Source organism: Quercus suber, unplaced genomic scaffold, assembly GCF_002906115.3.
Source record: "Quercus suber isolate HL8 unplaced genomic scaffold, Cork oak 2.0 scaffold_27, whole genome shotgun sequence".
In the NCBI taxonomy this organism is placed as follows: domain Eukaryota; kingdom Viridiplantae; phylum Streptophyta; class Magnoliopsida; order Fagales; family Fagaceae; genus Quercus; species Quercus suber.
Genome location: NW_027069492.1, coordinates 1921362 through 1934595, shown reverse-complemented (window position 1 = coordinate 1934595; position 13234 = coordinate 1921362). Strand labels below are relative to the sequence as shown.

The 13234-nt window shown below is 36.7% G+C and overlaps 1 non-coding gene across 1 annotated transcript; it reads left to right on the top strand.

Annotated features, from left to right (window-relative positions):
- Positions 1 to 6278: 6278 nt before the first annotated feature.
- On the top strand, positions 6279 to 8133 carry LOC112028216 (uncharacterized). Its single transcript, XR_010627192.1, has 2 exons — positions 6279 to 6400; positions 7730 to 8133. It is a non-coding gene; the product is annotated as an uncharacterized LOC112028216 (transcript).
- Positions 8134 to 13234: the final 5101 nt, after the last annotated feature.

Below are 13234 nucleotides of genomic sequence, written 5' to 3'. Positions count from 1 at the left end.
ACAGGAGGTGGCTCTTGGTCGACATTGATTACTTCACCAAATGGGTTGAAGCTGAGCCACTGGCGAACATCAGAGATATGGATGCTAAGAGGTTTGTGTGGATAAACATTATCACTCGGTTTGGAATTCCTCACACCCTCATCTCGGATAACGGACTTCAATTTGGTAGCAAAGCTTTCAGAAGGTACTATTGTGAATTGGGTATCAAGAATAGGTATTCAACTCCAGTTTACCCACAAAGGAAGGAACTGGCCGAGGCTATCAATAAAGTTATAGTAAATGGACTCAAAAAGAGGTTGGACGATGCCAAGGGTAAATGGGCAGAAAAGCTGCCACATGTTCTTTGGATATATCGCACTACTCCTCTAGATCAATAGGAGAAACCCCTTTTTCAATAACTTATGGGGCCGAGGCTATAATTCCTTTGAAGACCAGATTTCCCATGTTGAGGACAAGCTCATTCACTCCGAACAACAATGACGGGTTATTAGAGAACATCTTAGATTTGATTGAAGAGAGAAGAGAAAATGTCATGGTTTAGTTGGCTTATTATCAACAAAAGCTCAAGCAGGGATACGACTCAAATGTGAAGTTAAGACTATTAACACCCGGAGATTTGGTATTAAGAAAAGTCTTGGGTACTGCAAAGAACCCAGCATGGGGAAAGTTAGGGCCCAACTGGGAAGGGCCATATCGTATCATCTCGGTGGCTGGAATAGGTGCATATTACCTGGAAGATCTAGATGAAAATGTTGTACCACTCCCATGGAATGTAAATAATCTGTGAAGGTATTATTATTAATGAAAGACATTTTTGCCATATTTTTATTTGTTACATTATGTGTTACATTTATTATTTACTTAAGAATCAAACAGAACCTTGGTCATGCTTGGCTCCTTGGACCACATACCTTGGGTAAATTGATATTTCTTATTATTTACTTAAGTATCAAACAAAACCTTGGTCATGTCTGGCTCCTTGGACCACATACCTTGAGTAAATTGATATTTCTTATTATTTGTTTAAGTATCAAATAGAATCTTGGTTATGTCTAGCTCTTCAGACCACATACCTTGGGCAAATTGATATTTCTTATTATTTTCTTAAGTATTAAACAGAACATTGGTCATGTCTGGCTCCTCGGACCACATACCTAGGGTAAATTAATATTTCATATTATTTCCTTAAGTATTAAACAAAACCTTGGTCATGTCTGGCTTCTCGGATTACATACCTTAGGTAAATTAATACTTCATATTATTTACTTAAATATCAAATAGAATCTTGGTCATGTCTAGCTTTTTGGACCACATACTTTTGGTAAATTGATATTTCTTATTATTTTTTTTTAGTATTAAACAGAACATTGGTTATGTCTAGCTCCTCGAACCACATAATTTGGGTAAATTAATACTTCATATTATTTACTTAAGTATTAAATAGAACTTTGGTCATACCTGGCTCCTCAGACCACATACCTTGAGTAAATTGATATTTCTTATCATTTGTTTAAGTATTAAACAGAACATTGGTCATGCTTGGCTCCTCAAACCATATATCTTGGGTAAATTAATACTTCTTATTATTTACTTAAGTATCAGATAGAACCTCGTCCATGTTAGGTTCTTTGAATCACATGCCTTGGGAAAATTAGTACTCAGTCCTGCCATGCTAAGTAGCAAAGACTCTCATTGTAATAACTTAGTCAAAATTGAGCATCAGATAAAGCATTTGTAAGAATATTCACAATCAGTTCATGAGCTAATTGTCATCTATAATCCCTTGAATCTATTGTTAAGTGGAAGGTTACATGGAGTTCTAGAGAGATAAATGCTCCACCATTTTTCTAAAATTAAGAGAAAGTCTAGTGATATGTAGGGTCCTTCGGATTAATTCTGCTTAAGGTATGTTTTTGAAATGAAGGATATCATTTGTTGAGATTGTAAACTGAGGATGATTAGCCTGTCCTATTACTGATTGTGTGGATGTAGTAAACATATTATCATTTATGCAGATAACTAAATGAAGTTGTGTCTCATTTTCATATTGGTTAAGTGTTAGGTGGAACAAAAACTATGTTAGGATTTGTATGAATATTACAAGAATAAAAGAAAATCTCATAATTGTCATTAAGCTGAGAAAAAGGCAAATTGATTACAAATTTTGGAAACAAAAACAACAGTTCAAAAAAAGAAGAAGAGAAAGCTACTCTAAAGACTACTTCATTTTTATTACAAGTTTGTCTTTTGTTAGGGCCTTGGTGGATTAGGCAGTTGCTGCTGCTAAGGATGCTGGGCTTTTTCCCTTATATTCTTCCTTGGCAGGAATAGGGAAGTTGCCAAAACCAACTCATGGCTTTGGGAAACCGCCCTTCCCTAGGAAGAATCCTTGGGTGCAACTAGAGGCTTTGTAGTTTCAGGGGCGACCTCCTTTGGGTTTTCTTCTTCCTTCTCATTTGCACTAGCTTGCTCTGCCCCTTTTGGAGGATTGCTAAGAGGAGGAAGGTCCTTGGCCGGTATTTCATCAATGGAGCTCGGATTTTTGGGTGCCCGGATTGTAGGGGGATAGTAAACATTCTCTGCTCTCCTAAGTGCAGAGGAGGCTTTAACCCTAGCCAGGTTAAGGGCCTCATTCCACACCTGGAGGCAGTATGTTCTACATACCATTGTAACCTTAGCCTTGAGGGCCTCCTCGGTTTCAACTACCCCCACATCATAGCCATCTTGTTTGGCTTGGTCTCTAGCCTTCTTAGCATTCTCCAACTTTTTCTTTAACATTTTTGTTTGCTCCTTGGCTCCAACAAGCTCATCCTCGGCCTGAAGAAGTTGCTTGAGTTGAGTCTCGGCCTGCCTTTCTGCCCTTTCCAGAGCAGTCTCAACGCTCTTCTTCTCCCTGTTAGCCTCGGTGAGCTTGATGTTCAGCTCCTTAATCCTTTTCTTGGTCATGTTAAAGGCCTCAACAGCAGCAATACGACTGCCCTCCTCGTCCTTCATTTGTCGGTGAGTGAAATTCACCAACTCCTCAGCCTTAAAAGTAGCTTAAACAGCCTGCAAAGGGAACGTAGCAGTGAATAAAAAATAATAATAATAATAAAATAATAATATAACAAAGAGAAAGGGGGCTCAGTTTAAAAGACTTACCATGGCGAGGTCTCTCTTCAAGCCTAGAAACACCTCGTGTCTCTTTATAGTCCTCAGATCGGCCATGTCGTCAGGTAGTAGTAAGGCTTGCTCCACACTGTCCGTACGTACCTGGCCTTCCCTTACTGGAAGTCCTTTATCGAGGAGTTCGAAGGGAGAGGGGATCCGTCTAACAACAGAAGGGGATTCCAATTTGGAATCTTGGTGCGAAGGTCACATCCCCTATCCTTAAGAGCCCCATTGCTAAAGGACCTCATTTAGGTAGTCTTGGCTACCTTGGCCCCTCTTTGAAGCTCATTTTCTTTGGAAGGAATACCTTGGCCCTCTTCCACCACATCCTTCCCTTTTTGCTCCTGCTTCCTATTCTTATCTACAGGTTCGGGCTGGGTGTCATAAGGAATGGGAAGAGAGGGGTGTTTAGCTTGACCGGCCCTTTCGGGTGCCTTGCCCCTTGCTTGAGACTCCATGATCTCTAGAAGGCTAGCCCTAGACTTACGCTATATCCCAATTGCATCGGGAACGCTTGTATCTTCTTAGATGCTGCTTACTTAGGCTAAAGGAAGGTGGCTAGAGTCGCCGACCTAAGGCTCTGGAGATTGGGGCTGGTTGAAAACCTCAAACTCGTCCTCAAAGTCTAAAACTTCAACTACTTGTTCATTCTCCTTAATCGTTGGTTGGGAAGGGGTTGCCTTCTCCTCGACAACGCGTTGAAATGGTAATACTACTTGCTGTTAGCTTGTTGGGATGGGGGCGAGGACGAGAAAGCCAGGGACTGCTACGTTGATATGGTGCAGGCGTGGGTCTTTTGCCTTGATCACATACTTGGGTGCTTGGAAGTTAGTTAAGAGCGGGTCTTAGCCAAGGATGAGGTGGGCTACTCTTAATTGCCCGTCGATGTGGACGAAGATTTCTGCCTTGAGTATCTTCGTCCAATCAGGTTCGTTGACAAGGCCGAAGTTTGGAACAACGGAATGCTTATCTATAAATTCATCAAAAACCAAAAGTATTGTTAGAAAACAACACATACAAAAGGAAAGGTAAATTATGGGTACCAAAGGAAAGGTTGAGCAAATAAAATGTTAGTATGAAAGGAAGGGGTATTGTTAGAGTAATGGGCCTAAACCTAAGTACCCCACCTGGTGTACCCTCTTGTGTCGGGCAGTGGAGTCCATCATGCCACTCCCCTGAGACGATTAAATAATCCTTGTCCATTCCTTTGTTGGACTCAGGGAGGCATGATATGAGCCTGATTGCAAGTTCTCTAGTTTTTAAGTAGTATCCTGCCCCGTTAGTTTATGGCGGTTGTAAATTCAGTTAACATCATGATGGGTGAGATTCACACCCATCTTCTCGTTGAGGGCGTCGACACTACCTAGGATCCTAAACATATTTGGGGCACATTGAGTGGGGGCTAATCTATGGGCATGGAGTCACAAAAATTAAATGCGAGCGCATCTTGGATGTCGAAACATTAGAAGCGTGCTTCGAGCAGTTGAAAAGACGCCTGCACAGATAGAGATGGCGTATGGTAAGGTTAGGGTAATTGCAACAATAACAAAGTCCTCCTTTTTTCCTCCGAGAAGCAAAAGATGAGAATTTCGAGGGGCTATTGTAGGGAAGATAGGCTTAGAAATGTATATTAGGCCATGGGCCCTATCCAAGGACACTTAGTAGTCCGAGGACAAGGGAACAATGATGTAGAAGTGGGGGCTAGTAAATAGTGGAAAGTGACTAGTCATAAGAGTTCAAGAAGGTGGTTCCAGGACAAATTCCTTCTCAGCAGTAACGGTGCAAAGGTCAAAAGGGTTGACCTACCATCAAGAGCCATGTTCCAGGCAATTTCACTATTAAGGATAAGAATCAGGAAGGAACAAGACATGGAGAAGGTAAGAAATATCTAAGGAAAGACTGCTACCACTGCATTAAATGCTCTGTAGCTAACTTTCAGACAACATTAATGTGAAAGTGATACTTGAACAATGACTTTCAGCCTTACAGCTACTCCCAAAGACTTTAGGAATGTGCTGATGGGACAAGGATCAAAGCCAGCAACTTGATTTACACATGGAGGGTAGAGATGGAAGAAATAGGATTGCATAAGAGAGAAAGAAGCCCCTGAATGACTGGGATCGAAAAATTGATAGAAAAATACTGTAGCAACAAGAACTGGACTTGTAATCAAATTCAAAAGAAATATATACAAGGACTAACCTCCTCGGATTGAGCCAAGGACGATTTTCTTTGGATAAAACCAGTTTATCTTTGTTTTCTTATCATCTGGACCCACTATAATTGTTGTCCAACTCATTAGAGTCTAGTTTTCTAACCCATTCTCTATAAATTCATTGTATTAGGCTCTTTGGGCCTAAATCCTTTCACCTTTTGGGCTTAGGGATCAAACCGTGCCCTTACAAAAATGATGAATCAGGCCTAATTATAACTTATCAATTGGACTATTCCTAATAACCTTCAACTACTCATCACCAATCGATATTTTCCAAAGTTACTCTAGTATAGAACCTTTATGATATATTCTATTATTATCTATTGTTATTTTCGTTATGAATTTTTTCTTTTTGTGTTTATAAATTGGATTCTATTGAAACACTAATAAATTTCGGGTTTAAACGTTTTGGAAACTTTAGTTGTATCTGATTATATAAACTAGTTGAATTTTTGCACAATGTGTGGCGCAATTTATTATTAGTTTTCTCCAATATTTCAATAATTTTTGCCATGAATCTTGTAGTTTAACTGATTGATACCTCATTGTGTTTCCAACATAGATATTGATGGTTCAAATCCTCACCCCTAACTATTGATATATAAAAAAAAATATTTCAATAATTTTCCCTGTAAAAAAGTGTAATATTTATTTATTTTTATAGACAAAATAGAAAGACAATAAGAGAAGTGTAGTGATTTGATCATACTATATATGTGTGTGTTTTATGAATTGAAAATTGCATGATATAGTGGTTAATATATAGGCATGTTTCATGCCTACTAAAAATGAGAATATCCTTAAAATATCTATATATATATATATATATTTTTTTTTTAACATTTTTTTGTTGTGTGTTACTGTTTGTTTTTTTTTTTTTCCCTTTTTGTTGGACATTTTTCAATTGTTGCATAATCCCAAGTACTCTATGGGACTTTATGGAGCCCTATTCAAAAATCGATCGTGCTAGTGGGATAGCAATTCTCGCCATTGTCATACTTGTCATGTCAAATTTGGCTTCAAATGTACCAACTGGTATGTTGATGGATTTCTTCCATATATATATATATATATATTTTTTTTTCTATTATCTGTTTCATAATTCTTTTTTTTTTTTTTTTTGGATATGTCAGATGAAATTAGCCTTTTGGACTAACACTTGTTTGTAAGTCCATTTTAAACAACTTTTTTCCTTATTGAATAAAACGAGTTTGCCAAGCTTTCTTGTAGCAATTTCAAGCTGTACAGAGACTAATTCAACATTGGGATGCATATAAGTTTGTTGCGCTGTCTTTAGATTTCTGGGGAATATGTTAGTGTATAGTTTGGACTTTGTATACAGATTATCTCTTCGGGATATCATGGTATTCCCAGTTTTTATTTTTTAATTGTATATTTCTGGTTTTCACTTCTTCTCAAGATCCTTTCTCTACTTGAGACAAACTGACACTAACCTTTCTCAAGATTTTTCCCAATTTCACTTCTAAAAAAAAAATACTTGAGACAACTGACATTAACCTTTCTCATGCATGTTCAAATCTTACTCAAGCTGATAGTACACCACCATTGAACTGAACAGGTCTTTCAGTCTAAGTAGTGTCTTTCACTTCACTTTGTACACAAACTGGCACCCTTCTGGGTCATTTCTCAAAGTCTCGGGATAATTGCAATGACAACAGCATTTCTCACCAAGTTGTTGTTTTCGATTGACATTTTGAAAAACCATAAACAATTTTTGGATATGCTTACCCCCTCAGAATTCTGCCATAGCATTCTATTAAACAACAAACATTCTGCAGTTTGTGCTAAAAGGAAAATTTCCTTTCAGTAACAAAGGGATTTTTATACCAGTAATGATAACTCTGAGTTGACAAGGCTCTCGGTTATCCATGGCCCTTGTGTACATAATATAGGGAACAAGGGATGCTCTTGCACTGAATCTGTGAGATTGTTTTTCATAAATGAGCTGGTAGCCTGGTACTGTGGTTTAATCTTTCTTTCTGCATCTCTGATTAAGAATTGTTTTTCTTTCATGTACAACAACAAGAACAACAAACAAAGCCGTAGTCCCAAAATTTTGGGGTCACCTATGGATCCTTAATAGACTAGTTAGGTTTTTCTTTCATATAAAAAGTATCTAATGATTTTGGTGATACATCTCTAAGTTGATTCTGTATTCCGTTTGTTATGAACATTCTTGAGGTTCAAGTTAATGTTCATTTCTTTCATTTCGTTTTTTCCCCCAATATTTTGTTAATTTATGATAAATTGTTTGTCTGCTGTAAGCCATTATTCGGCGTCATAAAGGCCATTTTTAAAACTATTTACACAAGAGTTCCTATAGCTCATGTTAATATTGTGTAGTTCTCTTGCTTGGAGCACGAGTGGGAGCATCGGCAGCTTTACTTTCTGCAGCTGATGAGAAGAAGGCATGGCTAGTCCTAGCTTGGGTCAGCACTGTAGCTGGGAACCTCTCATTATTGGGATCAGCTGCCAACATAATCGTGTGTGAGCAGGCTCGCCAAGCTCCCCAACTAGGGTACACTTTATCCTTTTGGAGCCATCTCAAATTTGGAGTCCCCTCAACTCTTATAGTCACTGCCATTGGTTTGACACTTATAAGATGATGTTGATGCTCTTACACATGACACACAATGTTTTTATGTAATAAATTTTGTAGAGGAAGATTGTTTCAACATTTGAGCAGTTCAAAGCTGACAAATGTTGTTTTTCGCTTAATCTCTATTTAATCATAACGTTTTTCAATAGTTGCTGAGTGATTATTTCAGATAGACATCCACAGAACAATGGGGTGAACTGTGCATCACTTGCCAGTTTATACTATTAGTTTGACCAGCTCACTGTTTTGTTTTTCAAAGAATTAAATAATGGCTGTGGTTTGCATTTGAGAAGAGTGTTTTTCAATTCTTCCTTTTCTTTTATTGCAAAAGAATTCTACTCTTTTTATCTCTCTCTTTTTATTTTTTCAGTCTGCCAAAATAAGGATATACATCTCATAAATAGACATATGCATGTTTGTCAGAAATGAAAAATGAAATAAAAATATCAAACAGGTCAGAGTTTAGAAAGAAGAAGTCTTTCTGAATTCAAACTACTATAATTATATATTCAAATCCCAATTCGATCTAGTAATACTCTTCCGGCCTTAGTCACTTATATTTTGAGAAATCCAAACAAATTATAATTTGTTTATTTTATAGTACTTAATTATACGAGGTCAATTTGAATTGTTCATTGTTGTAAGATAACATTTAACCATATTCAAGAATTGATAGCCTAGAGTCTTATAGTTTATATCTCAGCTAGTACTTTCTGATATTTTTAATGAATGTATCCAGTGTTTAAATCTTACTTTTCCCGTTCGATTATCAAATTATAAAAAATAAATTAAAAATTGATAAACACAGTTAACATCAGTCATACAGTTTGTTTAAAACTCTAGTATACCAACAATGTGTATACCAATTACTATTGTTAGGATTTAGTATTGGCAACTTCTATATGAAAAATTATGCGTCAAGAGAGTTGAATTTAATGTTATTAAGTTTTTTATTTTTTTATTTCTTGAGAATCTAGTCAGGTAAGAGTTTGCGTAATGAATTGCATCAAGGAGTTAAAGTTACCAAGGCCTGCACAAGCAAAGTTAGGACTCGATTGAGTAATCGTTGAAGTCAGGCAGAAATTTACGTGATTCTCATTTAACCATCGCTCAAGTAAATTACATAGCTATTAGTCTTTAACTTGACTCAAAAACTGATTGAAGTGATGATTCTTAACCTACCTTTAAATGCCCTCTAAGACACAAATTTTAAGATAAGATATTTGCTATACAAAGTAGATCTAAATGTGCCTTCTTCTTATTCTAAACAAAAAACTTCCCATGTTGGTTCAATGTTAAGAACCCAACTTGTGAGCCTGAATTGATTCCCTTGAAACCATAGAAATAGTCACCCTCTATTAGGAAGCTCACAGATCTACTAGAGTTCATAATTGGTGTGGACGAGTTCATTTGTGTAGAAGAAGTCTAGAGTTCAAATCCTAATGCTACTTTATTCTTTATTTTAATGGGTTTAGATTGCGGTGACATATTTGTGATTGCTTCATTATTGTGGTTGCAACTATTGTTTGATTTTGTATACAAGTGAGAGTCAATCCACTAATTAGAACACTTAAGAGTCAAAATCGGTTTTTAAACTGTCACCACTAATATATGTATTGGTTAAGTACCACTAATAGTACTAATAACATTTAAATTATTTACATCGCAATGACTGTTTTAATCTAATATTAAGTATAAGAAAGAAACAGTAAAGTTTATAGAATACAATCATACATATGGCTTTTGTTAGATTATTAATATTAGAGGAAGATTTTAGTTAATAATCAATAAATAATAAATATATAAAAGCATAGACCTCATGTTAGAAAATATAAGGTTATGTCATGTGGTACAATTCTTGAAATTCTCTTTATTTATATATATTTTTTTATTAACAAAAAAATGGAGTGCGAACTGATATAAAAGAAATAACTTTTAGTTGCTGTTATAATAATAAATTTAGAATATGAGATTCTTCATCATATTTAGTTGCTTTAATAACAATTGACACAAAAGCCATAAAAATTAAATATTTATGAATTTACTAAAATTAATCTTAACCATTTAAATGTTCTAACTCCTTATGTAATTAGAAAAATTACTAATAAAATAAATATGTTTATTTTATTATATTAATTATTTTAAGCATAATGAAAATTTAATATCATTTTTCTAAGATTTATATGTGAAACAATTGATTTTTTTTTTTTTATGTGAGAAAAAATTAATCTAAAATATGGTATTTGATCAAATTTAGTTGTTTTTGCAACAATTGAAAAATGTCCAACAAAAAGGGAAAAAAAAAAAACAAACAGTAACACACAACAAAAAAATGTTAAAAAAAAAATATATATATATATATATAGATATTTTAAGGATATTCTCATTTTTAGTAGGCATGAAACATGCCTATATATTAACCACTATATCATGCAATTTTCAATTCATAAAACACACACATATATAGTATGATCAAATCACTACACTTCTCTTATTGTCTTTCTATTTTGTCTATAAAAATAAATAAATATTACACTTTTTTACAGGGAAAATTATTGAAATATTTTTTTTTATATATCAATAGTTAGGGGTGAGGATTTGAACCATCAATATCTATGTTGGAAACACAATGAGGTATCAATCAGTTAAACTACAAGATTCATGGCAAAAATTATTGAAATATTGGAGAAAACTAATAATAAATTGCGCCACACATTGTGCAAAAATTCAACTAGTTTATATAATCAGATACAACTAAAGTTTCCAAAACGTTTAAACCCGAAATTTATTAGTGTTTCAATAGAATCCAATTTATAAACACAAAAAGAAAAAATTCATAACGAAAATAACAATAGATAATAATAGAATATATCATAAAGGTTCTATACTAGAGTAACTTTGGAAAATATCGATTGGTGATGAGTAGTTGAAGGTTATTAGGAATAGTCCAATTGATAAGTTATAATTAGGCCTGATTCATCATTTTTGTAAGGGCACGGTTTGATCCCTAAGCCCAAAAGGTGAAAGGATTTAGGCCCAAAGAGCCTAATACAATGAATTTATAGAGAATGGGTTAGAAAACTAGACTCTAATGAGTTGGACAACAATTATAGTGGGTCCAGATGATAAGAAAACAAAGATAAACTGGTTTTATCCAAAGAAAATCGTCCTTGGCTCAATCCGAGGAGGTTAGTCCTTGTATATATTTCTTTTGAATTTGATTACAAGTCCAGTTCTTGTTGCTACAGTATTTTTCTATCAATTTTTCGATCCCAGTCATTCAGGGGCTTCTTTCTCTCTTATGCAATCCTATTTCTTCCATCTCTACCCTCCATGTGTAAATCAAGTTGCTGGCTTTGATCCTTGTCCCATCAGCACATTCCTAAAGTCTTTGGGAGTAGCTGTAAGGCTGAAAGTCATTGTTCAAGTATCACTTTCACATTAATGTTGTCTGAAAGTTAGCTACAGAGCATTTAATGCAGTGGTAGCAGTCTTTCCTTAGATATTTCTTACCTTCTCCATGTCTTGTTCCTTCCTGATTCTTATCCTTAATAGTGAAATTGCCTGGAACATGGCTCTTGATGGTAGGTCAACCCTTTTGACCTTTGCACCGTTACTGCTGAGAAGGAATTTGTCCTGGAACCACCTTCTTGAACTCTTATGACTAGTCACTTTCCACTATTTACTAGCCCCCACTTCTACATCATTGTTCCCTTGTCCTCGGACTACTAAGTGTCCTTGGATAGGGCCCATGGCCTAATATACATTTCTAAGCCTATCTTCCCTACAATAGCCCCTCGAAATTCTCATCTTTTGCTTCTCGGAGGAAAAAAGGAGGACTTTGTTATTGTTGCAATTACCCTAACCTTACCATACGCCATCTCTATCTGTGCAGGCGTCTTTTCAACTGCTCGAAGCACGCTTCTAATGTTTCGACATCCAAGATGCGCTCGCATTTAATTTTTGTGACTCCATGCCCATAGATTAGCCCCCACTCAATGTGCCCCAAATATGTTTAGGATCCTAGGTAGTGTCGACGCCCTCAACGAGAAGATGGGTGTGAATCTCACCCATCATGATGTTAACTGAATTTACAACCGCCATAAACTAACGGGGCAGGATACTACTTAAAAACTAGAGAACTTGCAATCAGGCTCATATCATGCCTCCCTGAGTCCAACAAAGGAATGGACAAGGATTATTTAATCGTCTCAGGGGAGTGGCATGATGGACTCCACTGCCCGACACAAGAGGGTACACCAGGTGGGGTACTTAGGTTTAGGCCCATTACTCTAACAATACCCCTTCCTTTCATACTAACATTTTATTTGCTCAACCTTTCCTTTGGTACCCATAATTTACCTTTCCTTTTGTATGTGTTGTTTTCTAACAATACTTTTGGTTTTTGATGAATTTATAGATAAGCATTCCGTTGTTCCAAACTTCGGCCTTGTCAACGAACCTGATTGGACGAAGATACTCAAGGCAGAAATCTTCGTCCACATCGACGGGCAATTAAGAGTAGCCCACCTCATCCTTGGCTAAGACCCGCTCTTAACTAACTTCCAAGCACCCAAGTATGTGATCAAGGCAAAAGACCCACGCCTGCACCATATCAACGTAGCAGTCCCTGGCTTTCTCGTCCTCGCCCCCATCCCAACAAGCTAACAGCAAGTAGTATTACCATTTCAACGCGTTGTCGAGGAGAAGGCAACCCCTTCCCAACCAACGATTAAGGAGAATGAACAAGTAGTTGAAGTTTTAGACTTTGAGGACGAGTTTGAGGTTTTCAACCAGCCCCAATCTCCAGAGCCTTAGGTCGGCGACTCTAGCCACCTTCCTTTAGCCTAAGTAAGCAGCATCTAAGAAGATACAAGCGTTCCCGATGCAATTGGGATATAGCGTAAGTCTAGGGCTAGCCTTCTAGAGATCATGGAGTCTCAAGCAAGGGGCAAGGCACCCGAAAGGGCCGGTCAAGCTAAACACCCCTCTCTTCCCATTCCTTATGACACCCAGCCCGAACCTGTAGATAAGAATAGGAAGCAGGAGCAAAAAGGGAAGGATGTGGTGGAAGAGGGCCAAGGTATTCCTTCCAAAGAAAATGAGCTTCAAAGAGGGGCCAAGGTAGCCAAGACTACCTAAATGAGGTCCTTTAGCAATGGGGCTCTTAAGGATAGGGGATGTGACCTTCGCACCAAGATTCCAAATTGGAATCCCCTTCTGTTGTTAGACGGATCCCCTCTCCCTTC